Source organism: Dendropsophus ebraccatus, chromosome 15, assembly GCF_027789765.1.
Source record: "Dendropsophus ebraccatus isolate aDenEbr1 chromosome 15, aDenEbr1.pat, whole genome shotgun sequence".
NCBI classification, from domain to species: Eukaryota; Metazoa; Chordata; class Amphibia; order Anura; family Hylidae; genus Dendropsophus; species Dendropsophus ebraccatus.
Genome location: NC_091468.1, coordinates 65,385,039 through 65,407,678, shown reverse-complemented (window position 1 = coordinate 65,407,678; position 22,640 = coordinate 65,385,039). Strand labels below are relative to the sequence as shown.

Sequence of the window (22,640 nt, the reverse complement as noted above, 5' to 3'; positions counted from 1 at the left end):
TTCAGGCAAGACCAGAACCTGCGGGTTCTTTTCGAAAACTTTCTCCCCTGCCGAGAGGAAGTATACTATTGGGGACCGTGAACTCCTGGCCATTAAGTTGGCACTGGAGGAGTGGCGTCATCTACTAGAGGGGGCTAAACACCCCGTTAACATCTACACGGACCACAAGAACCTCCTCTACCTTCAATCGGCTCAACGCCTCAATCCCCGGCAGGCTAGGTGGTCCCTCTTCTTCTCCCGGTTCAACTTTACTATCCATTTCCGTCCAGCCGAGAAGAATTTAAAGGCCGATGCATTATCCCGAGCTTCCGATTTCATGGGGAGAGAGGAATCTCCTCGTCACATAATACCTCCCGACCGCCTAGTACCAGTTGGCACTTCTGCTCTGCAGAGACTGCCTCCCGGGAAGACTTATGTGCGCCCCGCACTCCGTAAACGCATCTTGAAGTGGGGGCATTCCTCTTTGGTGGCCGGGCATCCAGGAGCTCAAAAGACCGGGCAATTGATCTCCCGTCACTACTGGTGGCCCAATCTCCTCCAGGATGTCAAGGATTTTGTGGCTTCCTGTGCAGTCTGTGCCAGGAATAAGTCTCCCCGTCAAAGACCTGCCGGCCTACTTTTGCCCTTGCCAGTCCCGGACCATCCCTGGCACCACATTGGGATGGATTTCATCACAGACCTACCTCCATCTGCGGGCAATACAGTTATTTGGGTGGTGACGGACCGCTTCTCTAAAATGGCTCACTTCGTGGCCCTTCCTGGCCTACCCTCTGCTCCTCGTCTGGCTCAGTTGTTCTTCCGACACATCTTCCGCCTGCATGGACTTCCTCTTCACATTGTGTCCGACCGAGGCTCTCAATTTGTCTCTAAGTTTTGGCGTGCCCTCTGCTCGCAGCTCCAAGTGAAGCTGGACTTCTCATCGGCCTACCATCCCCAGACCAACGGGCAAGTGGAGAGAGTCAATCAGATCCTGGGTACCTACCTACGTCATTTTGTGTCCAGCCGCCAAGACAACTGGTCCGATCTACTTCCATGGGCGGAATTCTCCTATAACCATCTGGACTCGAGTTCCACAGGCAAGTCTCCTTTCTATGTGGTCTACGGGCATCATCCTCGTCCTCCTCTGCCTCTCTCTCCATCCTCTGGGGTCCCAGCTGTGGAGGAGTTGTTATCTGACCTGCAGTCGATCTGGGAACAAACTCGACAGTCCTTACTCAAAGCCTCTGAACGCATGAAGGACCAGGCTGATAAGAAGAGGAGACCTGCCACGAATTTTCTTCCAGGTGACAAAGTCTGGCTCTCGGCCAAATATGTTCGACTCAAGATTCCCAGCTACAAGTTGGGTCCTCGATTCCTTGGTCCTTTCTCGGTGCTAAAACGCATCAACCCTGTCACCTACAAACTCCGCCTGCCCCCTACTATGCGGATTCCGAACGCCTTCCATGTCTCCCTCTTGAAGCCAGTGGTCCTCAACCGGTTCTCCGTTAAGTCTTCGTTCTCTGTTCCACAAGCCGTCTCTGACGACGTCTACGTTGTTAAAGACATTCTGGCCATGAAAACTGTCAGAGGGAGACGATTCTTCCTGGTGGACTGGAGAGGATTTGGTCCTGAGGAGAGGTCCTGGGAACCCGAGGCTAACATCCTGGATAAAGATCTCATCAAGGGGTTCCTGCAGGCTAGAAAGAGGGGGAGGCCAAAGGGGGGGGTACTGTCATGGCCGCGGCGGCGCCCCGGGCTCCGGGCCGCCGCCGCGACCGCCCTCTATCCCGCGCAGCTGCCAGGGTCCCGGTGCAGGGACCCGGCGCTGCGGTCTGTTTGGCCCCGGGGGGCGCCTCACCTCGTCCCGCTCCGCTCTCCGTCTGTGCCTGTCTCAGATTTAAAGGGCCAGTCCATCCCTAATTGGTAGTTGCACCCTATCACTCCCTATAAATCCCAGCATGCCCTGTCCCTCGTGTTGGAGCCTCTACATGCTTCCCATAGCGTTTGGCCCAGCTCCCTGTTGCTCCTGATTCCTATCCGCTACCTGGTCCCTAGTCCCTGTTCCTGATTCCTATCCGCTACCTGGTCCCTAGTCCTTGATCCTGGTTCCTGTTCCCCTGTGACACCTTTGCTCCTGTGTTCAGCCTGTCACCTGCGGTTACGCCCACAGACCTCTGCCCGCACCATCTCCTGCCTACTGCTCCTGCCACGCCTCGCCTGCCGTCACTAGCAACCAAGCCAGGGATAGCGACCTGGGGGTCGCCTGCCGCAGCAAGTCCATCCCGCCTTGCGGCGGGCTCTGGTGAAAACCAGCGGCCCCTTAGACTCCGCTCCCTGGTGAGGTTAGTGCCATCGCTGGTGACGGTCCAGTGGATCCACTACTCCAGGCGTCACACATATATAGGTGTCATCACCCATCATATAAAGGTGTCATCACCCATCATATATAGGTGTCATCACTCATCATATAAAGGTGTAATCACCCATCATATAGTGTGTCATCACCCATCATATAAAGGTGCCATCACTCATCATATATAAGTGTCATCACTCATCATATATATGTGTGTCATCACCCGTCAAATGAAAACCCACTGTTGTCTAGTTATCTCTGCAGCTCGGTGGGGTAATACGCTTTGCAGCAAATAATGTTCATAATGCATTTTAATTATTTAACCAAAACACAATTTTCTACCGTTTTGCTCGATCTTGCAGGACAGTAAAATCCCAATCTCTATGAGATGTATCCTGGGCTATAATGGAAGTTTCCATATTAACATAAAATATGTATTTATCGCTGTAGTTTACTGTAATAAAAAAGTTCTTGAGTCTCTCTTAAAGCACCGCCCCCTATTGGTAGAAAAAGCCTAAAGAAAACACAACAAACAAACAAGTGAAGTATATGAGTTCTAAGAATGTCATGAAATTGTTTCTAGAGCCCAAACGTTTGATCTATAGATCCCCTTCATATCCAGTGGGTGTTTATAAGACTGAGCAATTAGTATGTGAACCCCAGCGATGAATACAGTTGTTGAAGAACACTGTGTAATAAGTTAGTGCTATGAAAATAAAGTAAATATTTATGCAATTACCATAAACATTAGATGTTTGTAGAAATAAACTGGGCTCTATATTCTGCATAAGTACAAAACTAATACACAGGAAATATAAAAAGACACATAAAAGGGAAGGGACAGGGTCAGTATCTTATAGCAGGGACAGGGTCAGTGTAACAGGGACAGGCTCAGTATCTTATAGCAGGGACAGGGTCAGTGTAACAGGGACAGGCTCAGTATCTTATAGCAGGAACAGGGTCAGTATCTTAAAACAGGGACAGTATTTCATTGCTTGAACAAGGTCAGTAACATATAGCAGGGACAGGGTCAGTATCTTATAACAGGGACATGGTCAGTAACATAAAGCAGGGACAGGGTCAGTATCTTATAGCAGGGACAGGGTCAGTATATTATAGCAGGGACATGGTCAGTAACATAAAGCAGGGACATGGTCAGTAACATATAGCAAGGACAGGGTCAGTAACATATAGCAAGGACAGGGTCAGTAACATATAGCAGGGACAGGGTCAGTAACACATAGCAGGGACAGGGTCAGTAACATATAGCAGGGACAGGGTCAGTACCATATAGCAGGGACAGGGTCAGTACCATATAGCAGGGACAGGGTCAGTAACATATAGCAGAGACAGGGTCAGTATCTTATAGCAGGGACAGGGTCAGTATCTTATAGCAGGGACAGGGTCAGTATCTTGTAGCAGGGACAGGGTCAGTATCTTATAGCAGGGACAGGGTCAGTATCTTATAGCAGGGACAGGGTCAGTATCTTATAGCAGGGACAGGGTCAGTATCTTATAACAGGGACAGGGTCAGTAACATATAGCAGGGACAGGGTCAGTATCTTATAGCAGGGACAGGGTCAGTAACATATAGCAGGGACAGGGTCAGTATCTTGTAGCAGGGACAGGGTCAGTATCTTATAGCAGGGACAGGGTCAGTAACATATAGCAGGGACAGGGTCAGTATCTTATAGCAGGGACAGGGTCAGTATCTTATAGCAGGGACAGGGTCAGTAACATATAGCAGGGACAGGGTCAGTATCTTGTAGCAGGGACAGGGTCAGTATCTTATAGCAGGGACAGGGTCAGTATCTTATAGCAGGGACAGGGTCAGTATCTTATAACAGGGACAGGGTCAGTATCTTATAGCAGGGACAGGGTCAGTATCTTATAGCAGGGACAGGATCAGTCGTTTCTCTCTCGGGTTTATCTCAGGACTGCTTCTTGATCGGAGCCTGTGCACACACAGAGGAAAGCCGCACGTCTCTCCCACATGATTCTCCCTCCGGGATCTGCAGGGGGCCCGGGATGAAGCTGCTGCAGAGGTGTCGTGAATGGGAGAGATGTGTAGAAATGGTTGTAACCTTCTAGCTGAGGCTGTTCTGCTGCTCCCCTGCTGCTCGGCCGCGCATGCGCACAACCCGGCTGCCCCCCCTTGGCTTCTCTCTCACACTCTATCACTCCCTCTATCTTGTAGGCTTCTCTCTCTTTTCCTCTCTTCCTCTATTTCTGCCGGCTGGGTGCTGAAGTCGGGCGGATGGCAACAATACATCGCGGCTAGAGAGCAGCAGAAGGAGAGCTACACGGCAGGCAGCAGCCCCCCATCCGCAGGCAGTGGGTAAGAGCCCCCCCATATCACCCCCCTCCTCCCCCTCCTCCTCTTCTCCACCTTTACCTACTACCCATTATACAGGGCTGGCATCCAGATGGGCAGCAATCACAGCCCAGTGCAGGGAGACAGCAGCAGCAAATGGCAGCATGTCACCCTGTACTGCAGTGATATACTGGGAGCCCCATTATACTGCAGAGAGCAGAGATTGTGTTATTCTAACAGGTATCCCTGCTGCTCCCCATTCATAGCTGTGTGTGTGTGTGTGTGTGTGTGTGTGTGTGTGTGTGTGTGTGTGTGTGTGTGTGTGTGTGTGTGTGTGTGTGTGTGTGACACATCTGGGTCCTGCATTGGTCTGCTGGTGCAGTAGCTGCATTCGCCTTCCCAGCATCACACCAGCAGGAATGGATGGAGAGTAGATACTAGCAGCAGCTGCAACAGATATGGGAGGGGGTAAAGAATCCCCATCATCAGGAAACATTATCAAAACGTGAGAACTGGAGGCGGTGGAGGTGGAGGAGGAGGAGGAGGAGAGGGGAGAAGAAGCAGGGAAGGGAGGCAGAGGGAAATAATCTACCAAATCATATGTGTGTCTATGAGATCAGTCTATATATATATATAACTAACAATGTAATGATAGGGTGATAATCGATAATCGGTATATGCAGCGCTGTGACAGTGAATTAAGGTCATTGTCGATTTCCCAGTGTATCCCAGTGAAGCCGGGGAGGAGGGAGGAGGGGAGATGCATAGTATTTATGTCTTCTGTAATGCATCGCAATTAAACGGAAAGAAACGCCCACTGGATCTCGCAGACGATGTTGGCAAATCCCCTGTATGATCATTGCACACTGAGCAGCCACTATGTAAATATTGATAGATGTTTACTAATGACGGAGTGATTGGTGGGGTTCTATGTAACGCAGCATCCTCTACAGGAATGAGACGCACAGCCTACTGGATAGCCAACATAGAGATGGATACACCATAGGGATGGATACACCATAGAGATGGATACACCATAGAGATGGATACACCATAGGGATGGATACACCATAGAAATGGATACACCATAGAGATGGATACACTATAGGGATGGATACACCATAGGGATGGATACACCATAGGGATGGATACACCATAGGGATGGATACACCATAGGGATGGATACACTATAGGGATGGATACACCATAGGGATGGATACACCATAGAAATGGATACACCATAGAGATGGATACTTTCATACACCATAGGGATTGATACATCATAGAGATTGATACATTCATACATCATACAAATGGATACACCATAGAGATGGATACATTGATACACTATAGAGATTGGTACACCATAGAGATTGATATATTGATAAAACATAGAGATTGATACATTGATACACTATAGGGATTGATACATTGATACACTATAGGGATTGATACACTATAGGGATTGATACATTTATACACTATAGGGATTGATACATTGAATCACCATAGGGATTGATACACTATAGGGATGGATACACTGTAGAGATTATTACACCTTAGAGATTGATACATTCATACACCATACAAATGGATACACCATAGAGATTGATACATTGATACACCATAGAGATTGATACATTCATACACCATACAAATGGATACACCATAGAGATTAATACACCATAGAGATTGATATATTGATAAAACATAGAGATTGATACATTGATACACCATAAAGATTGATACATTGATACACTATAGAGATTGGTACATTGATACACTATAGGGATTGATACATTGACTCACCATAGGGATTGATACATTGACTCACCATAAAGATTGATACATTGATACACTATAGAGATTGATACATTGATACACTATAGGGATTGATACATTGACTCACCATAGGGATTGATACACTATAGGGATTGATACATTCCACCAACATTGATACATTGTAGCAGAGCTTTGATTCCAGGCATATCAGGGTGCATTATATATGAAAACCAATGAAGAAATAGGATTTTTTATTTATTTATTTATTTTTTCTTAGATTTGTTCTAAAGACCCCGATGAAACGCATTGACTACGACATTTAACCTATTTCCATATACTTTAGGACGGTGAAGCTTTCAGAAGCAAGGTATAATGTATTATAGCATCTATAGCTAAAGCTTTGGCTGTCCAGACATGATGGGAGTTGTAGTTTGGCCACAGCTGGAGAGCCCCTGCTCTATAGAATGGCATGATACTGATTATTAGGGGTGAGCAGCACATTTGCTGTTTGTCTGCCATTAGATTACATTTGGTCAAACCGTTGGATGATCTCAGGGCGGACGTTCACATATGGAAGCCTACAATCAGAGGATCGCTTCTCCCATTATATTCTATGACAAAACCAGCAGAATAGCGAAACGCAGCGTTTGCCTGTTCGGATTATGAAATGCTCCGGCTGACCGGATATAATGTAAATATCTTTAGCATTTAATAGGATTCGATGAATAAACCGTGACGCATTAAATGTCCTACTTTAAGGGAATCTGTCATCTGTCATCCCCTTTAAATAAAGAGCAACTAAAAGATGTGAAAACTGATGCCCCTGGGTGGGTGTAAGTGCTCAGGGGCCACTTATAAGCATTCTGTGTGTCAGTGTCAGTGGCTTGGAGTGTGATTGGCCAGGAAACTCCATGTGGTTTCACTGTGTCACACAGGCTCTGTAGGAAGCATCTATAGAGAAGGATTTTGAGCTGGAGTTTTGAAACCATTGCTGGGGCAGATTACTTGAACAATCTTAAAGGGGGACTCTGACAAAAAAAACTTTTTCTTTCAAATCAACTGGTTTTAGAAAGTTATACAGTTTTGCAAATTGCTTCTGTATAAAAATCTCAAGCCTTACAGTACTAATCAGTTGCTGTATGTCCTGCAGGAAATGGTGTATTCTTTCCAGTCTGACACAGTGCTCTTTGCTGCCACCTCTGTCCATGTCAGGAACTGGCCAGAGCTAGAGAGGTTTTCTATGGGGATTTGCTGCTGCTCTGGACAGTTCCTGACATGGACAGAGGTGGCAGCAGAGAGCACTGTGTCAGACTGGAAAGAATATCCCACTTCCTGCAGGACAAACAAAAGCTGATAAGTACTGGAAGACAGGAGATTTTTAAATAGAAGCAAATTACAAATCTGTAGAACTTTCTGAAAACAGTTGATTTGAAAGAAAAAAAAAATCGCTGGAGTACCCCTTTAACTTAATTTATGCATTTGTGCATAAGGCTAGAGATGAGCGAACCGGGTTCGGGTTCAAGTCGATCCGAACCCGAACGTTAGGTATTTGATTAGTGGCGGCTGCTGAACTTGGATAAAGCTCTTAGGTTGTCTGGAAAACATGGATACAGCCAAAGACTATATCCATGTTTCCCACATAGCCTTAGGGCTTTATCCAACTTCAGCAGCCACCGCTAATCAAATGCTGAACGATCGGGTTCGAATCGACTCGAGCATGCTCCAGGTTCGCTCATCTCTACATAAGTCCCATCATGATTTCTAAAGGCTGAAAGCAGACTTGGTATGTAAGAAGGCCTTCACACCTTCCATTATTACGGTCCGTGCACGGGCAATGTGTTATGGATCGGAATTCGAGAGTCCCATGATCTTAAAGGAGAAGTCCGGCTAAAATTTTTATTAAAGTATTGTATTGCCCCCAAAAGTTATAAAAATCACCAATTTACACTTATTACAGGAAATGCTTATAAAGTGCTTTTTCCCTGCACTTACTACTACATCAAGGCTTCACTTCCTGGATAACACGGTGATGTCACTTCCTGGATAACATGGTGATGTCACTTCCTGGATAAATATGATGTCACTTCCTGAATAACATGGTGATGTCACTTCCTGGATAACATAGTGATGTCACTTCCAGGATAACATGGTGATGTCATTTCCTGGATAACATGGTGATGTCACTTCCTGGATAACATGGGGATGTTACCACCCGACTCCCAGAGCTGTGCGGGCTGTGGCTGGTGGAGAGGATGATGGCAGAGGGATGCTCAGTGTCCCTCCAGTGCCCTGTGTCCCTCAGTGTCTTTCTGCCATCATCCTCTCCAGCAGCCACAGCCGCACAGCTCTGGGAGTCGGGTGGTGACATCACCATGTTATCCAGGAAGTGACATCACCATGTTATCCAGGAAGTGACATTACCATGTTATCCAGGAAGTGACATCACCATGTTATCCAGGAAGTGAAGCCTTGATGCAGTAGTAAGTGCAAGGAAAAAAGCACTTTATAAGCATTTCCTGTAATAAGTGTAAATTGGTGATTTTTATAACTTTTGGGGGCAATACAATACTTTAATTAAAATTTTCGCTGGACTTCTCCTTTAACTCTGAAACTTGAAAGGTGAGGGTTTCCATGGATCAGACTCGTTTTGTCATGGGTGGCTCAGTGGTTAGCACTGTAGCCTTGCAGTGCTGGGGTCCTGCGATCAAATTGCACTAATGGCAGCATTTCCTTTGGCTGTCCAGGCATGATGGGAATTGTAGTTTTGCCACAGCAGAAGGTTCCCAATCCCTGTTTTAAAACAATGGCTGTTGTTTTGCTGTTGCATGACGGCCATCACTCCTGGTTTTGGTTGTAGAATACAGAGCAGAAATACTGGGTGGGATCACAGCCTTATTGTGTTCCTCAAACCTTTTCTGAACAAGGTTGTGCATTGCACTGTATGTTCTGACCCTCATTGTGGGCTGTATTAACTTTTTCAGCAGTTTGTGCTGTAGTTGCTTTTCTATGGATTAGACCAGCTGGGTTAGTGTTTGCTGCCCACAAGAATTGGTGAGCCTTGTGTGCCTATGGCCATATCACTGGCTCACCAGGTGTCCTTCCTTGGACTACTTGTGGTAGGTAGATACCACGGCAGGAACATCCCACAAGACCATTTTGGAGATGCTCTGAATAAGTTGTGTAGACATCACAATTATTATTTTTTCATTGTCAGTCAGTTACTTGTTTTAATGCTTACACCATCAACTTTAAAGGAGAAGTCAGGGGTCAGATGTTTTGGTTTTTTTTTCAAAAGAGCCGGGGAGGAGGTGGCTGAACAGAACAACATGCACCTACCTGCCCGCTATGTGTCAGGCCTGCTGACTGGCTAAGCGGGGCTGACACGTCACGACCCAGATCCCCGTTCAGGAAGCAGCTAGGGGACTCCCCTCCAACACCAGACTTCTCCTTTAAGAACTGAGTAATATATACCATGACTGATGCCACTGTAACCAGATAGTTAAAGGAGAAGTCTGGTAAAGTTTTTAAAAAATTACAGCCCGGGGGTGAAGGGTTGGGGACATAATAAAGAAAGTATGCTTACCTGTCACCATGCTCCTGCAGCACCACACTACCAGTGTGCCAGTCAGTGGTGGTGGGATACCACTGCAGTCACTGACCGGCTGAGCGGGTAATCCATCAGCCGGGTCGGGAACTTGGGGACATGTAGCTGTGGTGTGCGTCTGCATGAGCGTTTGACTGCGTTGTACTGTCATGACGCCAGTGCCAGTGGGGCACACAGGTATGGGAGCACACCTGCTTTTATTTTAGGGAGACTGGCTATATCCTTTCCCCTGTGGTCGGTGACCTGCCGGGCTTTGAGGGGGTCCCTAGGGTACTTATCATGGTGGTCCGGAGTGGAGTTGTGACCCACCCGGACTATCGGTATCGCCACCCACAGAAAGGGGAGATGACCCAAGGATGTGGTATTTACTGTGTAGGAGCTGGAGCAATAATCACTGAGTCCTGTTACCATAAATAAATCTTCTTTACTGTGAAAATACTTTATACAATAGTTGACCATAGAACAGAATCTGTGCTAAGAACCGTAGAATAGAAGAACTAAACTGACTTGTAAGCTGAGAAGTAGAGTGAGCTGTGAACAGTAGAGAGGAGTTTGTACTGAGAGTCCAGAACAGTAGAGAGGAGGTTTGTTGTGAGAGTCCAGAACAGTGCTCTGCCGAAACATTAGAAGAAGAAGAAGTAAAATACTGAAGACTTGTAATTAGAAGTATATTTGTGCCCGTGTTTCGACCTTTGTTGTTGTGTACCACCTGTTTGCCCTACAGTGTCAGGTGACCCGTCCTATGAGGATGACACAAGTCCCAGACCTTGTTACCTGAGTTGAGCAGAGTGGTCAGGATTTCCTGGTGACACCCGTGCTGCAAGATAGATTATGTAGGCTTCTAGCAACTTTTCCCTATCAAGATCAGTTCCTCTTGCTATCAGGATACTGTCCTGCACTTTTAGACGTGTTCTCGGCATGGGTTGGGGTATTCTTTGACCACTCCTCTCCTGAGTAGCTTAACAAGAAACTTGTGTCTGCGTCTCCCATGTGCGTCTATCCACTACCACTGACTAGACTACATTGGACACACTGACTAGGAGTGGGGACCTGGCAAAGCCAGGGCCCAGCTGGACTACAGCAGGGTCCGTCCTATCTTGCAACCTCTCTACAACAAGACTTAGGTAAGACTAACTAAGTGTGAGTGTGTACTTCCTCTCCCCATGTGACGACTTCCTACAGGAGGTGTAATGTGCCCTGTGAGTAGTGGAGAAGAAAGTATAAAGAGAAAGGAGGATAGAGATATTTAGAGTAGAAAAGAAAGCTCTCAATAACCCCTTAGTTACTACAGCTGTGCATTATATAGTACAGTATAGTTACCAACAGTAGCGACATCTTGTGGTAAAACTTAGGTTCTACTTCATTACCACTTTGACATGAAGTACAGACTTTTGCAAAGAGGTGTAAAGCACTTGTAACACTTGTGGTGGGACACCACATAGCCATGCAATAATACCTTTGTTCTTGAGCTCAGTCAGTTCTAGAAGGCTGTTCCAGAACTGAGCAGTTTGAGAACTGAGCTGTGTGTACATAGAGAACTATGTAAATGTGTTTAATCAGTTTTTACACTCCATGGGTCAGGTGCAGAATATTCGGTCCACACAGTGTAAAGACTAGCAGTAGTGGTACATTGTGCATCACCACTTACTGTAAAGGAGCAGGGATTCCTGTCATAATGAGGGGAGTCTCCGCTCTACACCATGCTCCTGCACAGTGATGTCCTCCCTCTCCGGGCAGTCGGCGCACTCAGCTGCATAGGAAAGCAATCATTACTTATCTCTCCCTGTGTCTTTGCAGAACTGGAGTGCCACCCAGGGACCCCTACTGGCCTGCAGGACCTCCTTCACTGCCGACATCATAAGCCAGTTGATGGACACTGCAGCAGTCACTGATTGGCTGAGCAGGTAATCCATCAGTCGGGTATCCTAACCCAAGTTCCAATGATGTCAGGAAAATGCCTTACCTGGCTGATGAATTGCCCGCTCAGCCAATCAGTGACTGCTGCAGTGCTCCATCCCACTCTCTTACTGCCTGATCAGGCAGTCCATCAGCTGACGAATTGTTCATTTTTGTGTTTATGTTTTAATTTTTTTAAGTCCACTTTGTCAGTTTCTATCCCACAGAAATTAATCGAATCAATCAACAGATTTGACAACAGAATTGCTATAGAAGCTTCGAAAGAGCCGTCCTGTATCCACATGTTTAGAGGAGTCAGATTTAGGACACAGCTTTGGCATTTGTCTGCACATTGGTAGTCTATGTAACCGCTAAAGAAAACCTCTATAGATACATTTAGTGGTATGATATAGTATGGTTATGTCTGAGATCTAATAACCGTATAAAGAACTTTTTTTTTAAGAACCATAGAAAGTACTCACTTTTACCGAACAAAATTTGTGCTGTACTCATCTTTCTCCAGCGGCTCCATTCATTCTTTATGGAGCTGCCGGAGAGAGATGAGAACAGCACTTTCCAGTGGCTCCATAGAGAATGAATAGAGCTGTGGGTCACGTACCGCGAGCTGATGCCGCAATCTCTTAGTTGTCCCCCATCCTGTTGACAAGTTAGTTTTATCTTGGCATACATGTAGAAATTATGTATCTGTAAGGGGCCGACAACTTTCAAAAAGTTTTACACTCAACAACAACTATATAACATTAGAACCAAAAATAGTGCCCAGTCTGGTAATGTGTGCATCTGTATCGGTACCATATTTTGGCCATGACTTTCACATATGAAGCCTTATAATGCTAAGACAATTTAAGGCCCGGGACTGTGTGGGTCCACCATACGTTTCCCTCCATTCCCAAGATTCCAGGCAACTTTTTTGGTCAAAATATTGAAGTCATAGAGGAGCTATAATTATGCTGTCACGTCAGTGCAAATTGACGACCTGCCATTTAGTGCCATTGGTGTTGTTAAAAAAGTTTCAAATGATTTTTGATTAAAAAATAGCAGGAAACATGCAGGTTTTTCATGTAATTTGTTATGATAGTTTTTTTACTTCTATTATATACATATTATGCATAGAGATGATGGAACAGGGACAAGGTTCAGGTTTGTACGAACCCGAACCATCGGCATTTGACTCCCGCTGCTTTCCCGTTCCGTGGAGACAGCCCGAGTACCACCTGGAAAACAGGAATACCGCCTATTACCGAGGCTGTATCCCTGTTTTCCAGGCAGTACTCGGGCTGTCTCCACCTTCCCCACGGAACGGGAAGGCAGCGGGAGTCAAATGCCGATGGTTCGGGTTCATACGAACCTGAATCTCAGCTCTGATCGATCATCTCTAATTATGAATAGAGATGAGCGCGACTTGAACATGTCCCAGTCCAATCGTTCAGCATTTTATTACCGTTGGTTGAAGAAGGGGGAGGAGTCCGGGAAAACATGGATACAACCTTAGGCCATAATCTGTACCCATGTTTTTCAGGACTCCTTAGGACAACATTTAACTTCTTCAGCCACCGGTAATCAAATGCCGCACGATCAGACTCGAGCATGCTCCAGTTTTGCTCATCTATAAACATGAACACATCAATAGAGAGATATCTCAGCACTACACACTTATCCAGTGACTGCAATGAAGACACTGCTAAGCCTTCTGGCTGGTATAATCCTTTAGGTCGTGTTCTACTTGATTCAGTCCCATAAATGCATCGTTTGTAGAATAAAGATGTGGCACTCACCCGGAGTTGGTATAAAATCGACCTATATCCCTAACATGGGAGGTGGAGTGGAGACTCGTGGACAGGAGACCAACCTTTCATGCACCAAACAGTGTGCACTTGGCCTTGACGAAATGCTCACTGTTTGGTGCGTGAAGCTGTCCGTTGCTCATCCATGAGTGCCATATCCTTATTCTACAAACTATGGGGAAGATTTATCAAACATGGTGTAAAGTGAAACTGGCTCAGTTGCCCCTAGCAACCAATCAGATTCCACCTATCATTTTCCAGAGAGTCTGTGAGGAATGAAAAGTGGAATCTGATTGGTTGCTAGGGGCGACTGAGCCACTTTCACTTTACACCATGTTTGATAAATCTTCCCCTATGCATCTATAATTATGAACCCTCCTAATCTGTTGTTCATAACAGCACTGCCAGAACCTTCTAATTTCCCAGATTTAATAGAAGTATCCCAGGTAGTCCTCAGGCTACGTCCACCTTCTCCAGGCAGCGGGATTCAAATGCCAATCGTACAGTTCGGGCCGACCCAAAATTTCGGCAAGTTCACTCATCTAACTCTTTCACAGCAAGAGACAAGATTCGTAACTCTCCTTTCATACCAAGGTTAGGCACCTAACCTATTGTAGAATTTACTGAAGTTTTGGAGCACTGGTTTTGATTTTATGTACATCTCTATTTTCTTACTTTTTTTTTTAATGTTGATATTCAGAAAAATTCCCTAAATAGGGGCAAGATAAAGCCTACGCCTCCAACTTAAAGAGCAATGGTTAAGTACGTTCAAAAAGATACGACTAGGGATGGTCCGAACCTGCCGAGGTTCAGGTTCGTACGAACCCGGACTCTCGGCAATGATTCCCGCTGTCTTAAACCTCCGTGGAGAGGGTGGATAAAGCAGGAGGACCGCCTGGAAAACTGGTATACTGCCTATGGCTGTGGCTGTATCCTGGTTTTTCAGGCGGTGCTCCCGCTGTATCCACCCTCTGCACGGAGGTTTAGACAGCGGGAATCATTGCCGAGAGTCCGGGTTCGCACGACGCCATGTAAGAGGTATTTCTCATACATTTTCTACACATCTATGTTATTGAATTATAGAGGATTAAACACGGTTGTGTTTTTTTTTTTTTTCTCTCTTTCTCCCCCACCATGGGGTTACAGCATAATGGGGAAATGTAGTAAATATTTTGTATGCAATTTTGGAAACAACATATATATTGTCAAAAAAAAAATATATAATATATATATATATATATATATATATATATATATATATATATTATTTATTTTTTTATTTTATTTTTTTTTAACCATCCAGTAAAAAAGCTTTTGTTGCACTAAAACATATAAAAACCTACCTATACTTATTGTTGTAATTCTTCAGATCCATGAAACTAAGATACCACATTATTTAAGCTGCACAACTTTAAACAAAAAAAAAAAAGATATGGAAGATAGGAAAAAAAATGTTTCATCCTTAAGACCAAAAATAAACCAGTTTTAAAGGGTTAATAATTCCCTTGAGATGTCTTTAGCCATGTCTGCCCTATCCACTTCTGAGAAGAGAAGTTTATCTTTAATTAAAGTAACCACAAGTTCTATATGCTGTAATTGTACTTCTCTACAGTAATGTGTCCATTCATCAATAGTCTCCAGCACCATTCTACCATTGTGGTCACATAATGAAATCACTGGCAGTTTTACTCTTATCTTCTGCTCTCTAAGTAAGAAAATTGTATTAGTAAAAAAATAATGCATGGTGATGCACCTTGATCACATGATACACAAAATATAAAATGTGGATAAAGCAAAGTTACCAGTCCTGTAGTCTACCGGAAATCCAAAGTCTTAGTAATGCAAAAAAAGGTACCGGCATCCAGGCAGTTTTTAATGTGCAAATTAAATAAAGTGCTTTGTTCCATAATGGCGTCTAAAGCACAAGAGACGTTTCAACCTAATACGTCTTGAGAAAGACCTATCAGGTCGAAACGTTGCTTGCTTTTTGTACGCCATGATGGAAGAAAGAACTTTATTTACTTTGTACTTTAAAGCAACTCTGTACCCACAATGTGGCCCCCAAACCACTTGTACCGTCAGATAGCTGCTTTTAATCCAAGATCTGTCCTGGGGTCCATTCGGCAGGTGATGCAGTTATTGTCCTAAAAAACAACTTTTAAATTTGCAGCGCTGTGTCAGATTGCCATGGCGTAGAGTGCCTGTGCCCTAGGCCTGCAATGCCCCACCATCCCTCTTCCCTGCACTCCTCATAATTAGAAATGCCCCAGGCAGGGACATTCCTGGGAATGCCCTGGGACATTCCTAATGATAAAGAGGGCCGTGAGGAGGGATGGAGAGGCGGTGCAAGCCTAGGGCACAGACACTCTAGGTCACGCCAATTTGACAGAGCTGCAAATTTAAAAGTTGTTTTGGGACAATAACTGCATCACCTGCTAAAGGGACCCCAGGACAAATCTTGGATTAAAAGCAGCTATCCGAAGGTACAAGTGGTTTTGCGGGGGGCTGGTGGTTACAGAGTCGCTTTTAAAACTGCCTAGATGGCGGTACCTTTTTGTGCATTGCAGACTAGAACATGAGGAGTGCTTCTTTGTACATTTACAAGTCTTCTTTGGAGTTAGGCTTCATCCAGGAAGCGTGTATTTATTTTTATTTTTTTTCCAGATTTTTGTGCCAGGGCTATAGATTCACCATATTCTGTAGTGTCTGCCCCTTAGAATGAGACTGAGAAGGCGAAGGGTCCGGCGTAAAGGTCTGAGAATAAAGGGGTCATGAGAGGTTGATTAGGGGGCTCGCGCTTAGGAGAAATGTCACCAGCAGTAAGTAGGAGCAGAGACGGGATAGTAGGTGTCAGCACTATTGGGAGGGAGAACAGTCAGAGTCAGATGAGCAGTAAAGAGGGATGGAGAGAGAAGTTCTGTTCCAGTGGTGAAGAATACTAAAAGCACATTCTGCACCTGAAAAATGTATTTCTTTTCTTTCAAATCAACTGGTATTAGAAAGATATATAGAAACATCTCCAGTCTCCCAGTACTTATCAACTACTGTATGTCCTGCAGGAAATGGTGTTTCTTTCCAATCTGACACAGTGCTCTCTGCTGCCACCTTTGTCCATGTCAGGAACTGAGAACATAAGGGCAAAAGAAGCCATTAGGCTGCTGAGTACTAAACCTCTCAGCACACTGATACGTTCTAATACAGGCAGGACATGCTGGCACTTGTAGTTCCACACTAGAATGTTCTCACACCGCTATCTTTACTGTAGAGGAATTATGCATAATGGCACATCCCGGCATTGCCTGGGAATTTGTCTGCTGCACAGTATGTCTGAGGGTGGGATACTGCCCCCCTATGTGTGCTCTCTGCTACCCAGCTATCTCTGTCAGTCCCATACACAGTAAATTAGATAGAGTTTAGGTCATGTATGCACATCCATTCACACAGGCGACACTGACAGGGTTTTGTTTTTTTAATGAACATTTCATTCAGCGCTTAGACCCCTTTTGCAGACAACTACATTATTCAACCAAGCTTTCTTAAGGGGGTATTCCACTCATTACATTTTCACTCTCCTTCCCCAGTTCTGAGCCTGCTGCTGAAGACACAGAGGATTGTGTGCGAGCTGTTCACTCCTTCTCCCCCTCCCTTCTGAGATGGCTCATGTAAACAGCATCCCTGGCCGGATGTCTCTGCTCTATGTAATGCAAGGTCAATATAAGGTCAAGTTACTTGTGACCTTACTGTGATTAATCCTCCCGGCCTTACAGAGTGCAGAAACATTGTCAGACGGAGACACTGTTTACATGAGCCGTCTCAGATGGGAGGGGGGGATGAGGGAGATGGGGAAAACAGCTCTTATACAGTTTTCTGTGTCTACACCACAAAGCAGCAGCTCAGAACTGGGAAAAGGAGTCAAAACAGGTAATAACAAGTATTGAAGGAATTGTTAGTCTCCAGAAGGGGGATGATTCAACATGTATTTTACCTTTGTGCAATACCACTTTAAAATAGTTTAAATAGAGCATAAGCAAATGTTATTGAAAAAGTTCCTGCTTTGGACAGCTAGTTTATCCATTTTAGACTCAGATTTTTTAATCCCTTACATGATCTCTGAGCATTTCAGCTTAATCTAATATTTTAAGAGCTAAAATCCCCACTAGGATAACAATGAACCAATAGCTCGCACTTGATAAGGTTTGGATAACAAAAAAGTATAACATAAAAAACGCTTGCAGGAAGTGACTATGCTTCTAGAGAAGACGTCTAAAACAAGTCTTCAAAGAGTCTTCAAAGAGTTGTGTTAAACAAAGCTGCATATGGTGTCCATGTGCCTTGTATGCAGAACTCTATCATATTTTTAGACGTGTAGTTACGTAATGGGCAAAGTTTTTACAATTGGTATTCATATGGTGTGTTTGCTCGACCAGTCACTTGCTAGATGGTACTGAGTGAGGCCACTACTGTGGTGGTCGGTCGGTGGAATATAGTCAGGTGGTAGGTTATCGTGACACTAGTGCTGAATCAGAACACTGGTATGAGGCACACCTGCTTTTAGTTTTCTGAGGCTGGCTATACCCGTTCCCCAATGGTCGGTGAGCCGGGTTGTGATGGGTCCCTTGGGCGCTTATCACGGTGGTCGGGAGTGGAGTTATGACCCACCCAGACTGTCGGTACCGGCCACAGAAAGGGGAGATGACCCAAGGACGGTGTAGCCTGTGTGTAGGTTCTGGTGCAATAATTACTGAGTCCCAGTACAATAAATAAACTTCCTTTACAAGTGAGTTTGATACAACGTGGACTTAACTAGATCAGTACCGAGAACTGTGAGGTAGAAGTGGAACAGCAGTGCTGGCTCGGTTGCATGCTTAGAAGAGTAGAGAGAGTTTAGAGCAGTGGAGAAGAGTAGGTCTTGAGAGTTCAGAGTAGTGGAGAGAAGTTTGTCTTGAGAGTTCCAACCCAATTTAGTACTGTACTCTGCCAGAACTTTTGAAGTAGAATACTTGAGAAGAAAAATACTTTTGAAGAAGAATACTTGTGCCTGTGTTTCGACCTTTGTTGTCCCTGTACCACCTGTTGCCCTACAGTGTCGGGTGACCCGTTATCCTAGGGTGACACAAGCCCCAGTCCTAGTTACCTGAGTTGAGCGAAGTGTCCAAGGGTGTCCCGGTGTCACCTGTGTTGCTTTGATCTATCCGGATCAGTTCCTCTGCTATAGGATACTGTTCTGCACTTTTAGAAATGTTCACGGCGTGGGTTGGGGTGATCCCTGACTTGTCCTCTCTGTAGGTGTTTAGCACTGCATTGTCAGAATAAGTGTTGCTTTAGGAAGGAAGGTCTCTGTGTCTCCCATACGTCTGTCCACTACCACACTCCAGACTAGACTACACTGGCCAGACTAAGTGTGTGACTACACTTCCTCTCCCCATGTGACAACTTCCTACAGGGTGTGTAACAACTCCTGTGAGTGGTGGAGAAGAGAGCACAAAGAGAAAGAAGGATAGAGATAGGCAGAAGGAAAGGACAGCTCTTATTGGTGGTGCAGATCCTGAACAAAATATTAACCCTTGAGTCACTACAGCAATGTACAGACATATATATATATATATATATATATATATATATATATAATATTAGTTACATCTAGTGGCAAATCTTATACATTATTTCATTACCACTTAAACTTGAGTTACAGGCTAGTGCGAGGGGTGTTTAGACTAGATACAGCCGTGGTGGGACACCACATTCATTGAATATAAAACTCCTGAAGAGAAAGGGCAAGCGGAGGTTAACACAATACCGAACAAAGAGGCAAAAAGGTACATAGTATGGCTATGGTCACAAAGTGTTCGGCAAATTACGGCCTTAATTTGCATAAATCAAAATGACGTCCATCCAAGAAAAGGTTGCAAAACTGCCAAAAAAGACACAGTGTGGACATAGCCTAAAACTGATATGATTGAATGATCTTGAAATGTTTCCCTTGTTGTGCAGTCTGTATTTTTTATTTGGAGAGCAACCAACTATAGAGGCTCATTGAATGCTGTAAAAGATATGTCCCTCCAACAGTGATCAGTGGTGTACATAAAGGACGAGAAGCCGTATAGCTAGTGTAAAGGCCCTATTACACAAAGCGAATATTGTCCATATTTGGCCATATATATTTCTTTCACATCAACTGATGCCAGAAAGAGCCAGAGATTTGTAATTTACTTTTATTTAAAAATCTCAGGTCTTCCAGTACTTATCAGCTGCTATATGTCCTGCAGGAAGTGGTGTATTTTCTCCAGTCTGACACGGTGCTCTCTGCTGCCACCGCTGTTCATGTCAGGAACTGTCCAGTGCAGTAACAAATCACCAGAGATAACCACTCCTGCTCTCCAGACTGGGAAAATATCACTTCCTGCAGGGCATACAGCAGCTGATAAGTACTGGAAATTACAGATCTCTGGCGCTTTCTGGCACCAGTTGATTGGAAAGAAATTTTTTCTTTAGTGACCAACCCTTTAACAAAGGGCAACAGGTTATCAAACAAAACGGCAAATGTGTGTGTGTGGGGGGGGGGGGGGGGGGGGGGGATTACTGAGTCTATATTTCTCAAATGATACATTTAAAAGAAATGCTTGTACATTAGAAATAGGTTTCATTCCCCATAATGCATCATACAGTATGTATCAGTACAGACCTAGTTTTCTTCCTGACACCACCCCTTTAAGCATACCTTTGGGAATCAATAGAGAATTTGTAGAGACTTTATTGTATATATGTAGCACCAACACTTGGAGTGGAGTGGGCGCGGACTCTGGGTCCACTTCAGTTAACATTTTTATTGCATAAAAATGATCAGGAAACCTACCCCAGCTCTGAGCTGGCGTCAGTTTCCTCGGCGCACACACTGGTGCACACGGGATCTATGTAGAGGCTGTGGGCCTCTACATAAATCTCTGTAGTGTCGGCACTACGGGGACATTTTTAAGCCCAGTGGAGAAAACGTTGGACTTAATAAATGTCCCCCATAGTATTCACTCCGGCCGGGATCGCTAGTGGCGCTGCAAAAAACTAACATGTCAGTTTTCTGTGGCAGCTATTCATTGAATAGCAGCCGCAGAAAACCTGTCAGTGCACACAATGGAGCGAGTGTCTCCGGCCGTATGCTCCATAGTGTGCAGTGAGGAATTGGCATGCGGGCGCGCACAGATGCGCCCGCATCCCAATTCATCAGGAGTGAAGATCATCCAGCCGATTATGTAGAATGGCCAGTGTCTTACAAAGTGGGAACATGGCCTTAGCCGGATAGATGGCTGATTTAATGGAGAGCATTAAAGGGGAACTCCAGCCATCCCATAAAAAATTGAATGCATTAAAAGCATATAGGTGCAATCACTGGTCCCTTATAGATCATTTGACACCTTTCCCACTTTTCTACTCTGCTTCTTGCCCTGGATTTAAACTTTTACAAATAATCCCAGTTTTACATCATAGCATCCACCTGAGCCATTAAAGAAACAGAGGAAACAACAGTGTCTCCTTTCCCCTATACTGCTCAAGAGTCTGTCACTGTTCTGTTGTTTCCCGCCCCTTGTTACAGCTTGCCTGGCAACAAAAGAGACCAAGTTCATGTGACTTCTTCACACCATCCATAAGCTTAGATGTTGCACATTTCATATATACCTGGATAACACTTGTCTGTGTTTTCTTTCTGCTCTAAAATTGCTTTATTTCATCAGCGGAAAGTGTCAGCTAGGCGGGGCTTCACAGCAGATGAGCACTTTCTCCTATACTGACAGTGCCACCTAGGCGGAGCTTGATGGCAGTTAGGTCCCTTCTATATGGACAGTGTAACCTAGGCGGGGCTTCATGGCAGTTGGCCCCCTTTCCTATATAAATAGTGTCAGCTAGGTGGGGCTTCACGGCATTTGTGCCCCCTCTCCTGTATGAAAAGTGTCACCTAGGTAGGGTTTCACGGCAGTTGGGCCATCTTGGGGAGAGGGGGCCCAACTGCTATGAAGCCCCTTCTTCTTTACTGCAGGAAAGGTTAATACAGTGATATACAGTAGGATCGTGACTTGATAATATCCTTGAATCAACCCGATCTGTGCTGTGAGTTTATAGTTTTGCTGACTGAGTTGCGTGCTGAGAGGTAGAAGAGTTTCAGAGTAGCAGAGAGAAGGATGTCAAGAGTCCCAACCCAATGTAGTACTATGCTCTGCCAGAACTTTAGAAAGAGAATAAGTAGAATACTTGAGAATAGAGAGAATACTTGTGCCCATGTTTTGACTCTTTAGTTTTTGAACCACTAATTGACCTGTCCTATAAGGGTGACACAAGCCTCAGACCTTGTTACCTGGGATGAGCAGAGTGGTCAGAGTTCTCTGATGACGCCCGGGCTGCGAAATAGAGTACATAGGCTTCTAGCAACTTTGCTCTATCCGGATCAGTTCCTTTCTTATGTTGGATACTGTCCTGCACTTTTAGATTGGTTCTCAGTGATCCCTGACTTGTCCTCTCTAAGTAGGTGTTCAGGACTGCATAATGTGTAGAAGTGCTTCTTTCAAGAAACAAGCACTAAGGTGTCTTGTGTGCATCTGTTCTCTACAGAGACCAACCAGAACTCTGTCCACAGGGGACCTGGCATAAGCCAGGTCCCTCCTTTGCTACTACAGGGAATGTTCTGGCTTGCGTCCTTCCTCTACCAAAGCCAGAGTAAGACTCACTAAGGTGTGGCTACACTTCCTCTCCCCATGTCACTTCCTTCTACAGCATTTGTAAGGTGTGCTGTGAGTGGGTGGGAAGAGAGTGCAAAAGAAAGAGAAGGTTAAAGATAGGTAGAAAAGAGAAAGAACTCCCATTGGTGCACAGATCCTAAAACAATAACCCTTTAGTTGCATACAGCTGTGCAATACTTAGGTA

General features: G+C 45.0%; 1 protein-coding gene across 5 annotated transcripts in view; it reads left to right on the top strand.

The window, feature by feature from the left end:
• The window catches only part of RGS17 (regulator of G protein signaling 17), a 79,923-nt gene that overhangs the window by 22,504 nt on the left and 34,779 nt on the right, over positions 1–22,640 (top strand). Inside the window, exon 1 of one of the 5 annotated variants that reach the window (XM_069954620.1) lies at positions 4,593–4,670. The exons of 1 other annotated variant lie outside the window; for it this stretch is intronic. The gene's annotated coding sequence lies outside the window, so the exon portion shown is untranslated. Of the gene's footprint in view, positions 1–4,592; positions 4,671–7,113; positions 7,120–14,159; positions 14,328–22,640 lie in introns of those variants that run through there. 3 more of the 5 variants (XM_069954622.1, XM_069954624.1, XM_069954623.1) reach the window with 3 other exon arrangements.